The sequence below is a fragment of the Sminthopsis crassicaudata genome, chromosome 2 (assembly GCF_048593235.1).
Source record: "Sminthopsis crassicaudata isolate SCR6 chromosome 2, ASM4859323v1, whole genome shotgun sequence".
NCBI lineage: Eukaryota > Metazoa > Chordata > Mammalia > Dasyuromorphia > Dasyuridae > Sminthopsis > Sminthopsis crassicaudata.
Window position 1 is genome coordinate 93,199,516 of NC_133618.1, and position 24,188 is coordinate 93,223,703.

A 24,188-nucleotide genomic window follows, 5' to 3' on the forward strand; every position below is an offset into this window, starting at 1 on the left:
ATGGGAGCATTCATCCCATTCACTTTTACAGTTAAAATTACTAATTCTGAATTTCCTGCCATCATATTATCCCCAGATTATGCTTTTTCCCTTGACCCCCTGAACCCCTTCACAAATAATTAATTTATAGACCCCCCTTGAGATGCGCAGCCCTCCCTTTTTTTTTTTTAGTATCCCTCCCCCCTCCCTCCACGTCCCTTCCCTTATTCTCCTTTTCCTTTTCCCTTTTCCTCTCCCCCCTTTTAATGAGATGATAGAGAATTCTCTGAAAAAGAAATATGACAATTATTTACTCTTTGAGCCTCTTCTGATGAGAGTAAGATTTACACAATGATTCTCCCCCTCTCTAAATTCCCTCAGATATGGTGTATTCTGTATGCCTCTTCCTGGGATGTAGTTTCCCTCTTTTTATCACTCCCTCCCCTTTTTCTGATACTACCCCCTTCCCTTTACTACACCCCCTCCTTTTTTTTTCTTTTATATCAGTAAAATCAAATTATCCATGCGTGCTTTCTATATACCCACAACAGAGATATAGTTCACAAGGGTTCTGTGTACCTTTTTCTGTTTCTCTTCAGTCTTGTGGATGTAGATCAAATTTTTTGTTTAAGTCTGGTTTTTTTCTTAGAAACATATGGAATTCCTCTATTTCATTGAATGACCATCTTCTTCCATGGAAAAAGATGCTAAACTTAGCTGGGTAGTTTATTCTTGGTTGCAATCCTTGATCTTTTGCCTTTCGGAATATCAGGTTCCAGGCCCTTCTATCTTTTAATGTGGAGGCAGCCAGATCTTGCGTGACCCTTATTGTGGCCCCTTGGTATTTAAATTGTTTTTTTTCTAGCTGCTTGCAGGATTTTCTCCTTTGTGTGGTAATTCTGCAGCTTAGCCACAATATTCCATGGTGTTCTTTTTTTAGGGTCTATTTCAGAAGGAGTTCAATGAATTCTTTCAACATCTACTTTCCCCTCTGTTTCTATTATCTCTGGACAGTTCTCTTTGATAATTTCCTGTAAAATAGAATCCAGGCTCTTTTTTTGGTCATAGTTTTCGGGAAGTCCAATGATCCACAGATTATCTCTCCTAGATCTATTTTCCAGGTCTATAGATTTTCCCAATAAGTATTTGACGTTATTCTCCAGCTTTTCATTTTTTTTGTTTTGTTTTACTGATTCTTGGGTTCTCAATGAATCATTAATTTCTATTTGTTCCATCCTGAATTTTAAGGAGTTATTTCTTCATTCACAGTTTTTAGTTCTTTTTGTAAATGCCCAATTTCATTTTTAAATGAGTTATTTTGCTCTATTGAATTTTTTTCCATTTCCCTAATTTTTTTTGAGAATTATTTTCTTTTTTTCAATTCAGAAATCCTATTTTCTTGAGACTTTTTTATCTTCTCCAATTCAGAAATCCTATTTTCTTGAGACTTTTTTATCTTCTCCAATTCAGAAATCCTACTTTCCTGTGATTTTTTTTTACCTTTTCTAATTCACTAATTTTGTTTCCTTGCATCTCCTGTGAATTCTTTATTTTTTCCAACTCCAATTTCATAGCTTCTCTTTCCTTTCCCCATTTTTCTTCAAACTCTCTTAACTTTTTAATAGTCTCTTCAAGGAGAGAGTTATGTGATGGGGGGCAGGAATCATTCCCTTCTAGGTTGTTATCTGCTGACTCTCTGCTATTAACTTCCTTGGGGTTGGATACCCGTTCTTTCTCTATGTAGAAGAAATCTATGGTTTTTCTTGGCTTTTTGCTCATACTTAAAAAATCTTTTGGGGTCTGTCCCTGGGGTAGGAAATTATTTATTTATTTCTTTACCAGCTTCCTCCCAGACCGGATGGATGCAGCGGCCCCTGCGCCTGAGCTAAGAGAGAGCTCTGGGAGAGTTCCCCACCCCCTCCCTGGAAGTGCCTCAGAGGTGATCAGAGGGCGCTGTGTTCTAGCGGCTTCCCTGAGGTTTGAGACTGAACAGTAAAGGCAACTCAAAGCCTAGCCTGTGCGTCGCGGTGGGGCATGGATGTCTGCAGCAGGTGATGTGAAAAGCCCCTGTGCTCAAACTGGAAGTGTCTGCCAGAAACCGCGGTCCCTAGTGCAAAGGTTCTGATTCTCTGGGAATTTCGTGTCTGAGTTCCACAGCCTCCAGTGGAGCCAGCCGCTATGAGTTACCGCCCCGCCCACTTTTCAATCTCTTAACTACCCATAGGTGAAAGCCTGGATTGCCTATGTTGGCCACACCCACAGTGCCGAGATCTGCTGAGTCACCCCCGGGGATCTGGGAAGATCCAATCTGGTTTAAAATTTTAAAGTGGCTTACATTTCTCTTCTGAACTGCTGTATTATAAGCAGAGAAGAGCTAACAGCCTGTGCCAGATTCCACTATCTCAGTGGCTTCTCTGATCCCAGAGCCCTCCCCAGCGCGACCGGTGCAGTGTGCCACTACCACCGTCTGTGCCGGCCTCTCTTCTTCCTCCCCTGGGAGCTGACCTTTCTTGTTGAAACTCCAGATTCTCTTCAGGTGGTAAGTCGTGCTTCCAGTCCTTGTGGATTCTATCAGTCCAGCGCTATTTCTGAGGCTGATTATATTTAGGTGGTTGTGAGGGAAGAAAGGAGCTTACACAGTTGCGTGTATCTTCTCCGCCATCTTAGTACAGGAACAATTTGATCAAGGACACTTACAACCTTCTCTAAGTCCTTGGAATTCCCCAGTATTTGTTGTAAAAAAGAAATCTGGAAAATCGAGGATGTTGACTGATTTAAGAAAGGTAAATGAACAGATGGAAACTATAGGAACTCTTCAACCTGGACTTCCATATCCTACTCAATTGCCTAGAGAATGGCCTCTATGGGTTATAGACATTAAGGATTGTTTCTATTCTATCCCTCTAGATAAGGAAGATATGAAAAGATTTGCCTTTTCAGTGCCTAGCTTTAACTTAGCTAAGCCTTATAAAAGATATGAATGGACACTTTTGCTGCAGGGAATGAAAAACAGCCCTACTATGTGTCAAATGTATGTTGCTGCTGCTCTTACTCCAGTAAGAAAAGCATTTCCAAAAATAATGTTATTACATTGTATGGATGATATATTGGGATGTGCACCTAAGGAACAAATGTTAGAAGCATGTCTACAAAAAAACCATAGAAACACTAAAGAATTATAAATTGCACATAGCTTCAGAAAAGATTCAAAGACATGCTCCTTTTCAATATTTAGGATATGCAGTATATCTTAAGGTGCGTTCAGTACAGAAACTCTCCTTAAGAACAGAGAAGCTAAAAACATTAAATGACTTCCAGAAATTGATAGGAGATATCCAATGGATGTATCCCGTGCTAGGCTTGACTACCTGTCAATTGCAACCATTATATGACATTTTAAAGGGAGACAGTGCTTTAAATTCACCATGTCAGCTTACAAAAGAAGCTCAAGAGGCTTTGAGACAAGTTGAACTGGCTCTATCCAATGTGATTAAAAGAGTCACTCAAAAACCCTTGGAAATATCAGTTTTTGCTACACAAGAGGAACCCACAGCAGTCCTTCATCAAGGAGACAGTGTGATAAAGAGGGTGAACCTCCCAGCACAACCAGAACAAAGCCTTATTCCTTACCCAGTGCTTGTGGCTAGAATTTTATTAAAGGCCATTAAATGTAACAGTAAATTATCTGAGATAAGACCTGACAAGATATAAACCTTTTATACTAATGCAAAAGTTAATGTGTGCTGTGAAACCATCCCAAAGTTACAAATTTTATTAGCCATAGCTCCAAATTTTACACATGGGTCTCCATTAAAGATAATCAGACTGTTACATAATTGGCGATGGATTCTTGAAGAAAAGGTTTCTAAAGTTCCTCTTAAAGGACCAACTATCTTTACAGATACATCAAAACATAATATTTGCGCTGTATACTCTCATGACAACTATAAAGAGAGTAATCAGAACTCCTTTTCAGTCCACTCAGCAGAATGAATTGTATGCAATCATTCTAGCTCTTGCTTATTATCTGGGAGACATAAATATAATATCTGATTTAGCCTATTCAGTAGGTGTGGTACAAAGAATTGCCACAGTCCAAATAAAATTTGTAGCCTCCAATATATATCAGCTCTTTAAGGAACTTCAAGAGCGAGTGAGAAAGCATCCAGGTAAGATTTATATTTTGCATGTCCACTCCCATAGTGGACTTTCAGGTCCTATTTTTGATGGTAATTCAAAGGCAGATAGCCTTCTAACCATGTTGGCCAGTACTCCTTTATTTCAAGAAGCACAAGAATCTCATTCTAAATATCATCAGGCTGCCTGAGCTTTATGTTTACAATTTGGAATAACAAGAGAAGAAGCTAGGAGCATAGTAAAAGCCTGTACAGCTTGCCTTCCTTTCCATGCTCTTACACTCCCTCCAGGGAAGAACCCTTGTGGTTTGAGACCTAATGAAATTTGGCAAATTGATGTGACCCATTATAAATCTTTTGGTCATCTATCTTTTATCCACGTCATGGTAGACACCTTTTCAGGATTCACATTTGTAATGCCAGTGGCAAAAGAGACAGCCTGAGTGGTCACTGAATTCCTTATCCAAGCATTTGCAATTATGGGTGTGCCACAAGCAATAAAAACAGACAATGGACCTGCATATACATCTAAACATTTTGTATACTTTTGTGCACAGTATAAGATTTTACATACCACTGGCATACCATTTAATTCTCAAGGGCAGGCAATAGTAGAGAGAAGAAACAGAGATATTAAGACACTCCTCCAAAAACAAAAGAAAGGGGGAGTTACATGTAACTCTAGAGAACTTCTAAATCTAGTTCTCTATACCATTAATTTTTAAATTTTTGACAAAGATGCACTGGGCTCCGGCAGACAGGTTTTATAACCCACCAGAAGAACAGTGGCCAGTGCAAGTAGCTCCACTGTCCTTAGATAATTGCCAGGTGATGTGGAGAGACCCAGAAAGTGGTGAATGGAAGGGACCAGATAGGTTAACTGTTTGGAGGAGAGGGTTTGCTTGTATCTCCACAGATGGAGAAGGAATTAGATGGGTGCCAATGAGCCATATTCGCCTTCTCCATTGGAGAGAGATGGAGCAGATCCTTAAAATGAAGAAGACCCAAGAAACATCGGGTGGTTCTGTTGCTGACTGTGCCCACCACTGAAAGAACCTGGCAGTTATGGTGTTTGACTCATGGACATCAAAAATTGTTGGACTTGAAAATCCTCAGGAATCATTGGATTCTCTGAGATGTGATAAGACCGTTATAAGATTTGAACACCCTCAGGAATCATTGGATTCTCTGAGACATGAGAAGACTATTGTAGGACTTGAAAGCCCTCAGGATTCATTGAATTCTCTGAGACATCATAAGACTATTGTAGGGCTTGAAAGTCCTCAGGAATCATTGGATTCTCTGAGACATCATAAGACTATTGTAAGACTGAAAGTCCTCAGGAATCATTGGATTCTCTGAGGCATCATAAGACTGTTGCAGGACTTCAAAACATGTGGGGATCATTGGATTCCCTAACACGTGAAGCAATGGACAATAGATTGATTTTGGACTGTCTCTTGGTTGCTGAAGAAGGTGTATGTGTGACTGATGTTTGCATACCCTCCTTCTCTAGGACTTCTAGAAATCTTTTACAAAACCGTTGATTTATATTGTTTGTTATATCACTACTTGCATGTACAATTCCTGTTTGTTACACCACATTGAGCCTGCACTGACTGTGAGGAGAGTCATCACTAATAGCCTCTGCATTATTGCTATGTGCTTGTGTAATAACTCCCATGCTGATGGGTTTGTGCATACTTGTCTCTAATAAGACCCTTCAACCCAGAAACCCGCTAGCAATCCCCACTTCCCTTTGGTGCTTTTCATGTCCCTTCCTGAGATGTCAGGGAGGGCGTGATTATCTCCTTTTTAGTGCTTTCATCTCCCCTCCTGAGAAGTCAAGGGGGGCGTGATCACCTCCTTTTTGGGGTTCTCACCTCCCTGAAAAGTCAGGGATGGCGTGACCACCTGTGTTCTAAAACAAAAGAAAGCAGGAGATGTAAAGGGCTAGAACTGAGCAAATGCACTTGGATAATGGAGCACGTGAGACTAATTGCCAATTGGACGTCTCTCTATTAATTTGTTTGAAGGTTGACCCTCCCCAGTTGTTTTGTGCTGACTTGATTGGTGGGACAAAGAGGGGAAGTGAAGTGTGTGGGGGGAGTAGGAGGAGGAAATTGAGGCATTCTCTCGTGGCAGTTGAGAGAGGAAGGTGGTATGAGATTACTAGATCTAAGCCCCTGATGGCGACCTCAAGAGATCAAGAATAAAGACTTTTGGTGATCCTGACTCCGGCTGATTTTTGGGAAGACAGAGTTCCAGCACAGAAATAGTACCCATCATTAATATGCTGAAGTACAGAACACTTACATAAAAGAAAGTTACAGAAATGGTATCTTCACTTCAAAACTTGAAAGAAATGAAGTTGGATAAAATCCATAGTTATTGGCTCAAATATTTCATAATATTATATGAATTACTAGCAAAGCTTTTTGCCCATTTCCTCTCTGATGCAAGCCTGATTCCATCTTTCTTAAAAGAAGGAATCACATATTTATTACCTTAAGATGAGAACACTAGAGACCTTTTCAAATATAGTCCAATTACATGGCTATGTACTTTACACAAAGCATTCACAGCTTATATCATTCGAAAAATCTATCAGCACTTACAAGGAAACAATATATTGCTTTTATGGGGCAAAAAGAGTGTGTTAAAAAGTCCCAGAGGGGCACAAAATAACGCATCATTGATTTGGTTGTTATTGACAAGCCATCCAAAAGCACCATAACTTTTATACCACCTTTATTGATCACTGGATAGGTTTTTTTTTTTTAATTCAGTTCACTTTCATTTTATAATTATATACTACAAAAATGTAAGATAAAATGAAGTATAGCAAAAGTGATATGTATTTGAAGTATACAGAAAAAAACTCTCTTTTATTCAAAGCATAGTTTTGTAACAATAATGTCAAGAACAATGGATATTAAAAAGTCATATTGATCATTTGATATATGTGGAGGATATCAAGTTATGTTGCTATATCAAAACATTAAAACACTAACTGATTTCATGGAAACTTTTTTCAATAACATTAAGAAGTTATTTGGACTCAGTAAGTGAAAAATTCTTAATGTGTGTCAAAGAAGAGCAAAGACCAAAAGTTTTATACTTGAAAATAATGAGCAGATTGAACCAATGAATCAAAGTGATACTAAAACTTTTTTTTTTTTTTTTCAGGCAAGTTCAAGCACAACACTGTTAAGGAGAAAGCTGAAGCTGAGAATGTTAAGAAACTGACTGGAATCTTGAAGTCAAAGCTTAATGGAATGAACATATTTAGATTAATTAGCTGCTCAACAATGCAAATCTTTTGATATGGTAAAATGGACAAATGGATCTAATAGGTTTACAAAGAAAACTATGTCAGAACCCATACTATATAGCAAATAAAAAATTCATACTTCATCAGCAAAAAAAAAAAAAAAAGAGAGAGAGAGAGAGAGAGAGAGAACTGATAAGTTCTCAGAACATATAATCAATCAATAAACATTTTTTAGTTCCTACTATGTTCCAAGGACTTTGCTAAGCACTGAGGACAAAAGAGAGACAAAAGGACCTTACAACCTAGAGGGAGAGACAATATGCAAACAAATATATACAAAGGAAAATGTATACAGGATAAATAGGAAATAATAAAAAAGAAGACACTAGGATTAAGAGGAATTAAGATATACTATCTATAAAAGGGAATTTTAGGTGGGGCAAAAGGAATCCAAGATAGGAGGTAGAGTTGATGAATGAAAATCTTCCAAGCATTAAGGACAACCAGAAAATTCCAAGATTCAAAAGGTAGAATATTTTGTTCTTAGAATATCCAGAAAGTTATTATTAAGTTGGGGAGTAACATGATCTGATCTGTGCTGTAGGAAAATTGCTTTAGTGACTGAATGGAGGATGGATTAAAATGGGGACATTCTTCAGGCAGGCAGATTCACCAGAAGTCAATTGCAAGATCAAGACATAATGTGAGCAGGACCTATATTAGAATAGTGGCAATGGCAGAAAGAAGGGGACATATTAGGAGAAGTGAAATCACAGGCTTAGGTAATGACTTAGATATCTAGATGAAAGTAGCCCAAGATAAGTCCTAAATTGCAAGCCTAAGGGACTGGGAGCATGGTGTTACCCTCTACAATAACAGGGAAAGTAAGAGGGAAGAGGTCTTAGGGGGCAAGATGAGTTCTATTTTGGTTATATGCAGTTTAAGAAGTCTACTGAACATCTATTTGAGAAGTCTGAAAGGTAGAGAGATATCTGATTGGAGGGAAGTTGGGGCAGGATAGATGAAAAATAAAACAGCAGAAAAATAAAATAAATAATAAATAAAACAAAATAATAAAGTAAAAAAAATAGCATTCATAGTCTGCATTCTGACTCCATGGTCCTTTATTTGGATATGAATAGCATTTTCCATCATGAATCCCTTAGAATTATCTTCTGTGACTATATTGCTGAAAAGAGCTGTCTAGCAAAGGTGATCGTTGCAATATGGAGAGCATTCTGGAGAGCAATATGAAACTACGCTCAAATTTATGCATACCCTTTGACCCAGCAGTGTTTGTACTGGGCTTGTATCCCAAAGAGATCTTAAAGGAGGGAAAGGGACCCACATGTGTAAAAAAGTTTGTGGCAGCCCTCTTTGTAGTGGCAAGAAACTGGAAACTGAGTGGATGCCCATCAATTGTAGAATGGCTGAATAAATTATGGTATATGAATGTTATGGAATATTATGTAAGAAATGACCATCAGGATGATTTCAGAAAGGCTTAGAGGGACTTACATGAACTGATGCTAAGTGAAATTAGCAGAACCAGGAGACCATTATATGCGGCAACAAAAAGACTATACAACCATCAATTCTGATGGATGTGGCTCTCTTCAACACTGAGATGATTCAAACCAGTTCCACTTGTGCTGTGACGAAGAGAGCCATTTACACTCAGAGAGAGAGCCATGGGAACAGAGTGTGGAACACAACATAGCATTCTCACTCTCTGTTATTATTTGCTTGAATTTTGTTTTCTTTCTCAGTTTTTCTTTTTCTTCCCTCTTGATCTGATTTTTCTTGTGCAACAAGATAACTGTATAAATATGTATGTATATATATATATATATATATGTATATTGGATTTAGCATATATTCAACATATTTAACATGTATTGGACTATCTGCCACCTAGGGGAGGGGGTGGGAGAAAGGAGGGAAAATATGGAATAAAAGGTTATGAAAGGGTCAATTTTGGAAAAATTACCCATACATATGATTTGTAAAGAAAAGCTTTAATAATAATAAAAAAAGAAAATAAAAGGTTATTCTTTTAAAAATTATGCATATGCCAAAGACCTGATGACAAAGTCAAGGTGACTTGCCTCTAATATAATCTGTGCTCTGACATCTTTTTCTTTTCTTTTTTTTTTTGCTTTTTGCTTTTGCTGAAGCAATTGGGGTTAAGTGACTTGCTCAAGTTCACACAGCTAGGAAGTGTTACGTGTCTGAGATCAGATTTGAACTCAGGTCCTCCTGACTTCAGGGCTGGTGCTCTATTTATACCAGTTTAATAAATGTTGAATTCAAATGTATTGGCTTGATTGTTAGATTGTCTCTGCATAACTTAATAGAAAAAAGAGACAATATCGAGCTGTTCAAAATAAAATTATTGTTAAACCACTTGGAGAAAAGGTGATATCCTATATCCGAGTCTCTTAATCTAAGTCTGTGAACTTTTTAAAAATTAGCTAATATTAATAACACTAACATTTGTATGGAACTTGAGAGGCTTTACAAATATTATAACACTTGATCTTTTACAATTATGTTGGAAAATAGGTATTATTTTATTGCTGAGGAAATTGAGGAAGACAGTTTAAATGACTTGCCCAGAATCACTCAACTGATAAGTCTTTGAGGATTGATTTAAACTCAGGACTTCTTAACAGCTAGTCTTATCTATTGAACCATGTTGTTGTCTCTTAACATCTTGGTATGTATATTTCAACATAATTTGTTTCCATTGTAATTCTATGTTTTATTTTTTTTTTAATTTAGAAACTTTAATCAGAGGCATCCATTGGCTTTAGAAGATTGCCAAAGGATTTCTTTATTGATGGTAAAAAGAATTAAAAAACCCTCTTCTAAATTAATAACATAATATTTCTTTGTATGTCTCTAATGTATATGCTTCTTTCAGGTGACAGAGCAATTTGTCAATGTTTTCCTATTCTGTGTGACTCTCATTTATGTTTTCTATTAAACTCAGAGAGCATGTACATCCAATATGCTAGAAATCTTCTATGTTTCTTGACATAACATGGATATCAATGAATCTTCCAAATACATCTTTTAAAAACATATTTCTACTTGGAAGAGAACTTAGATTTCATCTGATTATAGTTTCAAAGATCATAAAAAAATACCTTTAGAGTTCAAAGGGACCTTAGAAGTTATCAGCTTCAACACTCTCATCTTACTAATGAGGATACTGAGGCTCACAGAAACAGAAAAGTCATAGGGCTAATAATGTCTGTGATGAAACTTGAACATAGGTCTTACTAACTTCATGTCTAATATTTTATCTTCTATTACACATTGCCTCTCACAATCAAACCCCTTCATTTTATGGTTGAGAAAACTGAGATCCAGAAAGGTCAAGTAAACCTCTTGCTCTTACCACATGACTGGGTCATTTCCTCTCTAGGAATATAACTCTCTTGTTATGGGCCAGAACTCTGAACTTACAAGGTGCTCAGTCAGTGGAATTGATAGAGACAATGGTTGTTTAGCATGACACTTAACAGTTCTCTAGTTCAGTACATGTACTTAGTACTTAATATAGTTCCACAAGATTCACTCCTTATCGATAAGAAAGCATATAAGCTGGGACAAACTCAGCCAGAATCAGAACTGGAAGACAGAGACCATGGTGGTGGTCCTCCTGCCTCCCCCACAGAAACCAAGACACATTCAGGAGGACCTCAAGAAGCTGGCAGAAGCAGAGAAGACAAAGGACTGGTGCCAGGAGCTCAAGTTCTTGGAACCAAGGAGAGAGATAGGCCTCTAAGAAAGCTAACCAGGCCTCAGGAAAGGAGACAAGACTTTGAAAGAGACAATAAAGGATTTGGACTTTTACACCTGGCTGTACTTGTGGTGATTATTGAACTGAAACGAAGGCTGCTCACAGAGACCCCAAGAAAACTGAACAAGAGAACACTATATTCTCTGATAATATTATTATATCATCTGCCCATTTTAATTATTTTCTAATAAGAAATATAGCCTTATTTATCTCTACTGAGTAAGTGTTGGAGTGTTTTGGGGTGACCCATGACTCATTTTTTACTTACTCTATTATTCCATGACTTGCTCTCATTGAGCATCATCAGAAGACTATTGGTGTAAAAAACAGAAGATTTCTTATTTCAAGGAATAGCTCATACTTTTAATACTTTAAAAATACTCATTAAAAGTATTGTACAAATTCTCATTTGTAATACAGTCTGTTCTCCTCTCCCTTCATTTTACTATTTTCTGATGTCCCAGAAGGCTACAGAAGACAATGATCCCAATTTGCTATCCTAAAATTTAGTTCCAGACCTTTGTCTGAGGCTTACCCTCTCTCTTAATTACTAATGTGTAAACAGCAAGACATTTCCTTTTGCCTGATTCATATAGCTGCCCATGTATCAAGACTGTGATGTGCACTCTTCCTACCCTTTCTCTCACCTCCTCCCCAAGAACAGTTTTTGCTATAGGTAAACAATTCCAATTAAAGTTCTGTGTCATAACATAATTTTCAAAAGACTTGCTGTTCTGTTCTTGTATTTTCATCAAAGATATATTTGATCCATGGTTATACTTTTATTATGATTTTTAAAGATGAAAATGTAAAGAGAACATCAGAGAAAATACATCAGAGTGTGGGAAGAACAGAAATACCTTAAATGTTTGTTCACATGTAGCAGGTATACTATTATGATAAGAGAAAATAATTTGTTCTGGTAATCTTTGCAGATCTTTCCCCTTCTTGTTAGTTCATGGGTTTAATTCTAATTTGATCCTTAAATGCTCTTCAGTTGGCATTGCCTAGTTGGGTGTCTTTCTAAGTTTCCCATAAACTCATTTCCAAGTTGAATACTGTCTGGATGGCTACAGGGGGCAGCTAGGTGGTATATTGGAAATGATGGGCTTGGAAGACTCATCTTCCTGAATTCAAATTTGCTATCAGTGTGAGCCTGGGTGAGTCACTTACCTCATCTGTAAAATAAACCATGGAAGGAAATGGCAAAGTACTTCATTATCTTTGTCAAGAAAACCCCAAATAGAGGCATGAAGAATCAGACACAAGCAAAGTTTCTCAACATTAACAACATGGCCACTAAGCCTTTATTATATTCTTAACCATCACTGTTACAAATGACATTGCTGGATCTGATGCTTTTACTACATGAATCACTAAAGATAAATAATTTGCTTTTGGTGCTGTTCTGTTAATTACTAAGCTCCTTGCTTATCCTTCAATCAGGGAATTTTTTTTGTGAGGAAGGATTCATTATCTTCACTAATTCCTGATCATTGTCTTCATTATTAAGGTATTCATAATAATTCCCAAACATTGTACTAAACTATTCCCAAAGATTGAGAATGCTAGGCTGTGTCATTATTTCAGAAAATATACATAACACCATAACTGTTTCCTCATTCTTATATTCCTTTCCTCATATGTTACATTCCCTCATGTGTCCTTAATATGACAAAAAGCCCATATAAATACGAGTGGCAGTGTCAAGAAGTATTCCCACAGCCAAGAGTCTGGGGGTTTCATTGATTCCTATGAAATAGCATTCATCTATCAACACCTGAATAACCATGGTAACAGCTAAACCAATATTCATTCACATGTATCTCCAACTGCTTAACAATGCTGATAAAGAAAACTCTTCAAAGCTTTTTACCCACAACAGTGTGCTATTTTAGAGCAGGTGGTCTAACTTGTAAATAACAAAAACAGGAACATCACAAAATCCTACTGTCTAATCACAGCCTAAAGAAAACACAACAAAACAAAATAAAAAAAAAAAAAATGTTCCCCAACTGATCTCTTTAATATGTTTTAGTGCAATCAAAAAGACTACTGGTCTGGGGACTTCCGGCTAAGATGGCGGTGTGGAGGCAGACAGCTGCTTGAGCTCCTCGCTTTCTCTCAGAACTTACTTCATGACAAGCCTCTGACTTAATGCTCGACCCAGAAAGAAATCCACAAATTATCACCAAGAGAAGACATCCTTGAAAGTCGCCAGAAAAGGTCTGTGTTTGTTCGGGGGAGGGTCAATCAGACTGGGCGCAGACTGAGGGCAGACAGCCAGAGCAAGACAGGCAGCTCACACAGCTCAGACCGGAGGGGGAGGGGTGTAATCTCTGCAGTTTCTGCGAAAGGGCTTTTGCCCCAATGTGGATGCTCCGTCTTGGCAGCAAGCCAGGAGCAGCAGAGAGGGTGTAAACACCGGAGGTGAAGATTAAAACCCCAGAAAGCCAGCATCTCTCAGAGCCCGGCCACCCCCAACCCCCACCTGGACTGACTCAGTGCGTTCTCGGAGCCTCAGAGCTCAGACTCAGTACAGTCATTGCTGTTCTGTTAGTGGCTCTCTGCTGCCCTATCCCCAGTCTGTAGAGGAAGCCCATTAATAACATCCAGCCCTATCCCCCGCAAAACAGACCAATTGCTTCTCTTGTCAGTTTGTTTTCTTTGATTCTGACAAAATGAATAAAAAATTCAAAAGGGCTCTAACCATTGACAGCTTTTGTGTGGAGAGGGAGCAGACTTCAAATGCTGAGGAGACTAGGAACAGAATGTCCCCAGATGTATCCCCTGGGAGGGATATAAGCTGCTCCTCAATACAAAAGAACCTCATAGAGGAAATAAAAAAGGCTCTCACAAGAGAGCTGGAAGAGAAATGGGAAAAGGAAAGGGAAGCTTGGCAAGAGAGCCTGGAGAAGTCATCCCATGCATTCAAAGACAGAATGGATAAAGAAATCAAATCATTGAGAAACAAGATTAGTGAGCTGGAAAAGGTAAACAACTCCAAGGAAAACAGGATTAGTGAGCTGGAAAAAGAAATCAGCTCTCTAAAAAATAAAATGGATAAAATGGAAAAAAATTCCATAGAAGATAAAAACTCAATTGGACAATTACAAAGAGATATAAAAAAAATGAGTGAAGAAAATACATCATTGAAAATTAGACTGGAACAAGTAGAAATGAATGACTCAAGGAGAAACCAAGAGGGAGTCAAGCAAAACCAGAGAAATGAAACAATTGAAAAGACTGTCAAGTACCTTACCAGAAAGACAACAGACCTGGAAAACAGATCCAGGAGAGACAATTTGAGAATAATCGGACTCCCTGAAAAATGGGAGGAAAAAAAGAGCTTGGACACCATTTTTGAGGAAATTATCAAAGAGAACTGCCCAGACGTTTTGGAAACAGAGGGTAAAATAGACATTGAGAAAATTCATCGATCACCTACTGAAAGGGACCCTAAAATCAAAACGCCAAGAAATATAGTGGCCAAGTTCAAGAACCATCAGACAAAGGAAAAGATATTGGAAGCTGCTAGAAAAAAACAATTCAGATATGGAGGATCCACAATAAGGATAACACAGGATCTAGCAGCATCCACATTAAAAGAACACAGGGCCTGGAACATGATATTCCGAAAGGCTAAGGAACTTGGTATGCAGCCAAGAATAACTTACCCAGCAAGAATGAGCATCGTTTTCCAGGGAAGAAGATGGACATTTAACGAAATAAATGAATTCCATCTATTTTTGATGAAAAAACCAGACCTACATAAGAGGTTTGATCTTCAAATACAGAACTCAAGAGACTTCTAAAAAAGGTAAAAAGAAATCTTGAGAACTATACTTCTCTCAAAAAAATATGTAAAGAACATATGTACAATTTGTCTTAGAAAATAGAGGTGGAAAGGAGATTATATCATAAAAAAGTACAAAGTGGTGGTACTACATCTCATGAAGAGGCAAAGGTAACCTATTATATCTGAGAGAAAGAAAGGAGGGAGATGAACATAGCGTGTATCAATAGACATATTCGATTTATGGTGAAACTTCTTCCACTTCATTGAAAAGTGAAAGGGAAGGAGTAAGCTAAGGGGAAGGGAATACAGTAACTTCGAGGAAAAGGGGTAAAATAAGGGGAGGATCTTTAAGGTGGGGGAGGGATCCTAAAAAGGGAGGGCTGTGAAAAGCAAGTGGTGTTTACCAGTTTAATACTGGATAGGAGGGTAAAAGGGAAGGAAAGGGGAAAAGCATAAGCAGGGGTTAATAGGATGGCAAGCAATATAGAATTAGTCCTTCTAACCATAAATGTGAATGGGGCAAACTGCCTCATAAAGAGGAAGCAGTTAGCAGACTGGATTAAAAGTCAGAATCCTACTATATGTTGTTTACAGGAAACACACCTGAAACAGGATGAGACATTCAAACTAAAAGTAAAAGGGTGGAGCAGAATCTATTATGCTTCAGGCAAAACCAAAAAAGCAGGAGTAGCCATCCTCATCTCAGATCAAGCAAAAACAAAAATTGATCTAATTAAAAGAGATAAGGACGGGCATTATATCCTGCTAAAGGGAAGCATCAATAGTGAAGCAGTATCAATATTAAACATGTATGCACCAAGTGGTGCAGCATCTAAATTCTTAAAAGAGAAATTAAGAGAGCTGCAAGAGGAAATAGATAGCAAAACTATAATAGCGGGAGATCTCAACCTTGCACTCTCAGAATTAGATAAATCAAACCACAAAATAAATAAGAAAGAAGTCAAAGAGGTAAATAGAATACTAGAAAAGTTTGATATGATAGATCTTTGGCGAAAGCTAAATGGAGACAGAAAGGAATATACTTTCTTCTCAGCAGTTCATGGAACCTATACAAAAATTGATCATATACTAGGGCATAAAAACCTCAAAATCAAATGCAGTAAGGCAGAAATAGTAAATGCAACCTTTTCAGACCATAATGCAATCAAAATAACATTTAATAAAAAGCCAGGGGAAAATAGACCAAAAAATAATTGGAAACTAAATAATCTTATACTAAAGAATGATTGGGTAAAACAGCAAATCATAGACATAATTAATAACTTCACCCAAGAAAATGACAATAATGAGACATCATACCAAAATGTGTGGGATACAGCCAAAGCAGTAATTAGGGGAAGTTTTATATCTCTACAGGCCTACCTGCATAAAATAGAGAAAGAGAGGGCCAACGAATTGGGTTTACAACTAAAATTGCTAGAAAAGGAACAAATTAAAAACCCCCAGACAAACACAAAACTTGAAATTCAAAAAATAAAAGGTGAGATTAATAAAATTGAAAGTAAAAAAACTATTGAATTAATTAATAAAACTAAGAGTTGGTTTTATGAAAAAACCAACAAAATAGACAAACCCTTAGTAAACCTGATTAAAAAAAGGAAAGAGAAAAAGCAAATTGATAGTCTTGAAAATGAAAAGGGTGAACTCACCACTAATGAAGAGGAAATTAGAACAATAGTTAGGAGCTACTTTGCTCAACTTTATGCCGATAAATTCGATAACTTAAATGAAATGGAAGAATACCTTCAAAAATATAGCTTGCCCAGATTAACAGAGGAAGAAGTAAGTAGTTTAAATAGTCCCATCTCAGAAAAAGAAATAGACCAAGCTATTAACCAACTTCCTAAGAAAAAGTCCCCAGGACCAGATGGATTTACAGGTGAATTCTACCAAACATTTAAAGAACAACTAACTCCAATGCTATGTAAACTATTTGAAAAAATAGGGATTGAAGGAGTCCTACCAAATTCCTTCTATGACACAGACATGGTACTGATACCTAAACCAGGTAGATCGAAAACTGAGAAAGAAAACTATAGACCAATTTCCTTAATGAATATTGATGCTAAAATCTTAAATAAGATATTAGCAAATAGACTTCAGAAAATCATCCCCAGGATAATACACTATGACCAAGTGGGATTTATACCAGGAATGCAGGGATGGTTTAATATTAGGAAAACTATTAGTATAATTGACCATATTAATAATCAAATTAATAAAAACCATATGATCATCTCAATAGATGCAGAAAAGGCATTTGATAAAATCCAACATCCATTCCTACTAAAAACGCTTGAGAGTATAGGAATAAATGGACTATTCCTTAAAATAATAAGGAGCATATATTTAAAACCTTCAGTAAACATCATATGTAATGGTGATAAACTAGAACCTTTCCCTGTAAGATCAGGAGTGAAACAAGGTTGCCCACTATCACCATTACTATTCAATATAGTACTAGAAACTCTAGCCTCGGCAATAAGAGCCGAGAAAGAGATCCAAGGAATTAGAGTAGGAAATGAAGAAATCAAATTGTCACTTTTCGCAGATGACATGATGGTATACTTAGAGAACCCCAAAGACTCTGCTAAAAAGCTATTAGAAATAATTCAGAATTTTAGCAAAGTCGCAGGATACAAAATAAATCCACATAAATCCTCAGGATTTTTATACATTACCAACACAATCCAACAGCAAGAGATACAAAGAGAAATTCCATTCAAAATAACAGTCGATAGTATCAAATATTTGGGAATATATCTACCAAAGGAGAGTCAGGAATTATATGAGCAAAATTACAAAACACTTGCCACAAAAATAAAGTCAGATTTAAATAATTGGAAAGACATTCAACGTTCTTGGATAGGCCGAGCGAATATAATAAAGATGACAATACTCCCCAAACTAATCTATTTATTTAGTGCTATACCAATCAGACTCCCAAGAAACTATTTTAATGACCTAGAAAAAATAACAACAAAATTCATATGGAAGAATAAAAGGTCGAGAATTGCAAGGGAACTAATGAAAAAAAAGTCAGAGGAAGGTGGTCTAAGTGTACCTGATTTAAAGCTATATTATAAAGCAACAGTCACCAAAACCATTTGGTATTGGCTAAGAAATAGACTAGTTGATCAGTGGCATAGGTTAGGTTCACAGGACAAGATAGTGAATAAAAATAGCAATCTAATCTTTGACAAACCCAAAGATCCCAAATTTTGGGATAAGAATTCATTATTTAACAAAAACTGCTGGGAAAACTGGAAATTAGTATGGCAGAAACTAGGCATGGACCCACATTTAACACCACATACTAAGATTAGATCAAAATGGGTCCAAGATTTAGGCATAAAGAACGAAATCATAAATAAATTGGAGGAACATGGGATGGTTTACCTCTCAGACTTGTGGAGGAGGAAGGAGTTTGTGTCCAAGGGAGAACTAGAGACCATTATTGATCACAAAATAGAACATTTTGATTACACCAAATTAAAAAGTTTCTGCACAAACAAAACTAATGCAAACAAGATTAGAAGGGAAGTAACAAATTGGGAAAAAATTTTTACAGTTAAAGGTTCTGATAAAGGCCTCATCTCCAAAATATACAGAGAATTGACTTTAATTTATAAGAAATCAAGCCATTCTCCAATTGATAAATGGTCAAAGGATATGAACAGACAATTTTCAGATGATGAAATTAAAACTATTTCCACTCATATGAAAGAGTGTTCCAAATCACTATTGATCAGAGAAATGCAAATTAAGACAACTCTGAGGTATCATTACACACCTGTCAGATTGGCTAAAATGACAGGAACAAATAACGATGAATGTTGGAGGGGCTGTGGGAAAACTGGGACACTGATGCATTGTTGGTGGAGTTGTGAAAGAATCCAACCATTCTGGAGAGCAATCTGGAATTATGCCCAAAAAGTTATCAAAATGTGCATACCCTTTGACCCAGCCATACTACTACTGGGCTTATACCCCAAGGAACTACTAGAGAAGGGAAAGGGTCCTGTATGTGCCAAAATGTTTGTGGCAGCCCTTTTCATAGTGGCTAGAAGCTGGAAGATGAATGGATGTCCATCAATTGGAGAATGGTTGGGTAAACTATGGTATATGAATGTTATGGAATATTACTGTTCTATAAGAAATGACCAACAGGAGAAATACAGAGAGGCTTGGAGAGACTTACATCAACTGATGCTGAGTGAAACGAGCAGAACCAGAAGATCATTATACACTTCAACAATGATACTGTACGAGGATGTATGCTGATGGAAGTGGATTTCTTCAACATAGAGAAGAGCTAATCCAATTCCAATTGATTAATGATGGACAGGACCAGCTACATCCAGAAAAGGACTGGGAAATGAATGTAAACTGTTATTTTTACCTTCTGAATCCAATTCTTCCTGTGCAACAAAAAATTCGGTTCTACACACATATATTGTATCTAAATTATACTGTAATATATTTAACATATATAAGACTGCTTGCCATCAGGGGGAGGGGGTTGGGGGAGGAAGGGAAAAAATCTGAATAGAAGTAAGTGCAAGGGATAATGTTGTAAAAAATTACCCATGCATATGTACTGTCAAAAAATGTTATAATTATAAAATAAAATAAAAAATTTAAAAAAAAATAAAATAAAATAAAATAAAATAAAATAAAATCCAGTCTGAAAAAAAAAAAAAAAATAAAAAAAAATAAAAAAAAAAAATGTTCCCCAACTGATCTCTTTAATATGTTTTAGTGCAATCAAAAAGACTACCCAAATAAGTCTGGGGGATGTATATCTCTGGCTTTAAAGATACCTAGATTTCTCTTCATACTGTCCATAAGCTTAGAGTTCCATAAAAAAGGGAACAAGCAGAGCCAAAGTGGCAAAGTAAAGGTGAGGAATCATCTAGTCTCTCCCCAAACCCCTCCAAGTACCTTTAAATTATGAATTTTAACAAATTTCAGAGCATGTTAAACAAATTTTAGAGCATCAGAATGCACAAAAAAAATAGAATGAGACAATTTTTCAGCTGAAAATAACTTAGAAGTATAGCTAGAAAGGTCTGTGGTCCCACAGTGGGAGTCTGGTACACCACCCCCATCCTCAGACCTTGAATCAGCAATAGCACTGGTGGTTTCCAGATTTCTCAAGCTAGAGACATGAAAGATGTTTGGCAGAAAAGGTTTGTCTTCCTAGGGTAAGAGGGCCTTGGGAAACCATCAGAATGGCCACAATGGTGATGGCAGAGGTGGTGGCAGCAGTGGCAGCAATGGTAGCCTCTTCCAGAAGTTTCAGCTCATAGATGGTAAGGGGGGGTGAACAACTGGTCAGAAGGAGATCTCTTTACTAGCACCAATGAAGTTTGATTTAGCCCTTTAGAATTCACTTTTTTCAATTCTTTCAAGTCCAAGGAAGAAGAGTGCTTCTGGTCACTCAAACATACTTCTCCTATGATTATAACATCTTCGAAGAACTGAAAACTTATAGGTCCCTTAAAGGATTTCTGAAAACAAAACCTCTGTACAAAAACCCTGAAACTTGACACATTGCATGCTCTACTCTAGAAACAGAGTCCTACTTTAACAAGAGTTAAAAGCTGAGTAACAAGCTGGGAAATAAGCAAACACAGAAAAAGATTCTGACTATGGAAAGTTATGGTAGCAAGGAAGATCAAAATGTACATTCTTAAGAAGATAACAAAAGCAAAGCTCTTACATCCAAAGCTTCCAAGAAAAATAAGATTTGATTTGAAAATCAAGTGAGATAGAAGAAAAATTAAGAGAAATGAGAGTGATACAAAAGAAAATACAAAGAGGTAGTAAAGAGGCGAATGCCTTAAAAAGCAAAATTGGCCAAAAGGAAAATAAAGTACAAAAGCTGACTGAGGAAAATAATTCCTTAAAAATTAGAATTGAGCAAATAGAAGCTAATGATTTTATGAGAAATCAAGAAACAACAAAACAAAACCAAATAAATGAAAAATTTTAAAAAGTATAATCTTATTGGAAAAACAATTAACCTGGAAAATAGATTCAGGAGAATTAATTTAAAAACTTATTGCTCTAACTGAAAACCATGATTAAAAACAAGAGCTTAGACATCATGTTTCAAGAAATTTTTAAGGAAAACTGTCCTGATATTCTAGAACCAAAGGGTAAAATAGAAATGGAAATAATTCACCAGAAATGAAGCCAAGATGGCTGAGGAGACAAGTCTTTATGTGAGCTCTTCTTGATGTTCCTCAGAACCAGCACCAAATCAAGCTCTGAACTGTTTTTGGAGTGACAGAACCCACAAATATTTCAGGTGTAATGAATTTCCAGCAGAAGATATTTTTGAAGAACTTCAGAAAAGGTCTGTGTCAATCAGGCATGGAGGGAAGAAGACTACCACTGGACCCAAGGAGCTGTGAGCCTCAAACACCAAGGAATATAACAGAAGGAATCTACAGCAGTGTTTGCTACTCTCCTGATTGCATGCCAATAGATCAGAAGATTAGTTGTAATACATCCAACAAAAATACAAAAGGCAAATAGTAAGCCTCTGAACCCCAGAATAATGCAGCAACTGGTCATACCCACCCAGCACTTGAAGTTAGTCAGTACCAACTCAGCACAGTCATTGTCTTTTGTAGAGGAAGCTTGGACAATCTCCCCATTGCCCTAAAAGCAGACCTCAACATAATAATAATAATAATAATAAGCAAAAAAGAAAAAAACATTCTGATCATAGATAGTTTTTATGGAGAAAGAGAAGCAGAGATCTCAAACCCTGAGGACACTAAAAGGCAGATTATCTCCAAATGAAACTCCAAAAGGTGATAGGAATTTATTCCCATCTCACAAGGTTTTCTTTGAAGAATTTAAAAAGGATCTTAAAAGAGAGTTAGAAGAAAATTGTGGAAAGGAAATGAGAATGCTGCTAGAGAATTTGGAAGAGGAAAAACAGAAATCATATGAAAAAAAAACTTCTAACAAAATAGATTTAGTGAAATGAAAAAAGAAAACAAGTCCTTGCAAAATAGATTTGGCAAAATGGAAAAAGAAAACAACTCCTTGAAAAACAGAATTTGGGAAATGGAAAAAAATCCATTGAACAAAAAAACTAACTTAAAAATTCAATTGGCTAAATAAGAAAGGAGCTAAAAATGGTCACTGAAGAAAATAATTCGCTAAAAATTAGAATTGAAAATATGGAAATGAATGGCTCAACACATCAAGAAACAGAACTAAAAATGAAAAAATAGAAGAAAATGTTAAATAATTCATTGGAAAAACAACTGAGCTGGAAAATCAATCTAAGAGAAACAATCTAAGGATTACTGGAATTACTGAAAACAGTTATGGAAAAAAAAAAGAGACTAGACATCCTCTTTCAGGAAATTATCAAGGAAAACTGCCCCCAATGTCTTAGAATCAGAAGATAAAATCATTATTGAAAGAATTCACTGAACACCTCCTGAAAAAGACCCCAAAATGAAAACTTCAAGGAATAGCATAGCTAAATTTCAGAATTATCAGGCCAAGATAAAAATATGCAAGGAGTCAGAAACAATTCAAATATCAAGTAGCTACAATCAGGATTACCCCAAACTTAGCATCTTTCACCTTAAAGGATCCATCTGACCTGGAATCTGATATTCTGAAAAGCAAAGTAATTTGTATTGCAGGTAAGAATGAACTATCCAACTAAACTGAGCATTATCTTTCAGGGAAGAAGATGAACATCCAATGATACAGGTGAATTTCATTTATTTCTGATGAAAAGATCAGAGCTAAACAAAAATTTTGATCTCCAAACAGAACTCAAAAGAAGCATAAAAAAGATAAAAAAGAAAGAATTCTTGTGATATCTCTGTTATGGGTATACTTAGAATGTACAGGTATAATTTGATTTTATTGTGATAAATAAAAAAAGAAACTATAAGTAGAAATGTAATTGTAAGGGGAGAAGAGGAAAATTGAGGTAACTTACATCTCATGAAGAGGCAAAGAAGACCTATTATATTTGAAAGAAAGAAGGGAGGGGGATGAACATTATATGAATATTACTCTTATCAGATTTGGTTCAAAGAGAAAATATCAGTTATATTTGGCCTCATGGAGAAAATTGTTTCACTTTATATGGAAGTTGGAAGGGAAATGGGAACAAAAGGGGGAGGCTAATAGAAGGGAAAACAGAACTTATAGGGGGAAAGTACAAGAAAGGAGGGGCTATAAAGTGTGAGGGAAGTGGTGATCAGAAGCAAAATACTGGGGAAGAAGGAAAAGGAGAAAGGAAAGAGGAAAGCATAACTTGGAGAAAGCAAGATGGCAGGAAATACAGCATTTGTCATTTTAACAGTAAATCTGAATGGGATGAATTCTCCCAATAAATAGAAGTAGATAGCAGACTGGATTAAAAGACAAAATCCTACAATATGTTGTCTATAAGAAAGACATTGAAAGCAGAGTGATACATACAGAGGAAAGGTAAAAGTTTAGAATATAATCTATTATACTTCAGCTGAATTTTAAAAAGGAGGGGTAGTGACCCTGATCTCAGATCAAGCAAAGGCAAAAAGAGATGTAATTTAAAAAGATACCAATACTAAACAAAGATGCATCAATTGGAATAGCATTCAAATTCTTACTAGAGAAGTTAAAAGAGCTATAAGAAGAAATATTCAGCAAAACTATATTGGATGCAACCTTACTCTCTCAGAACTAGATAAATAGAACCACAAAGTAAACAAGAACTTAAGGAGGTAAATGGAATGGTAGAAAAGTTAAGTATGATAGATTTTTGGAGAACATTGATGGAGACAGAAAGTAACATACATTTTTCTTGGCAGCTCATAGAATCTACACAAAAAAAAAATGACCATGTATTAGGTACAAAAGCTTCAAAATTAAATGCAAAAAGGCAGAAATAATAAATGTATTTTTTCCAATCATGCTGCAATAAGAATCACATATAAGAAAGAGTCAGGGAAAAATATACCAAAAATTAATTGGAAATTAAATAATCTGATCATAAAGAATTAGTGGGTAAAACAACAAATCATAGACACAATCAATAATATCATCAAGAGAATGACAATAATGAGACAACATATCAAAATTTGTGGGATGCAGCCACAGTGGTAATAAGGAGATATTTTATATCTGTAGATACTT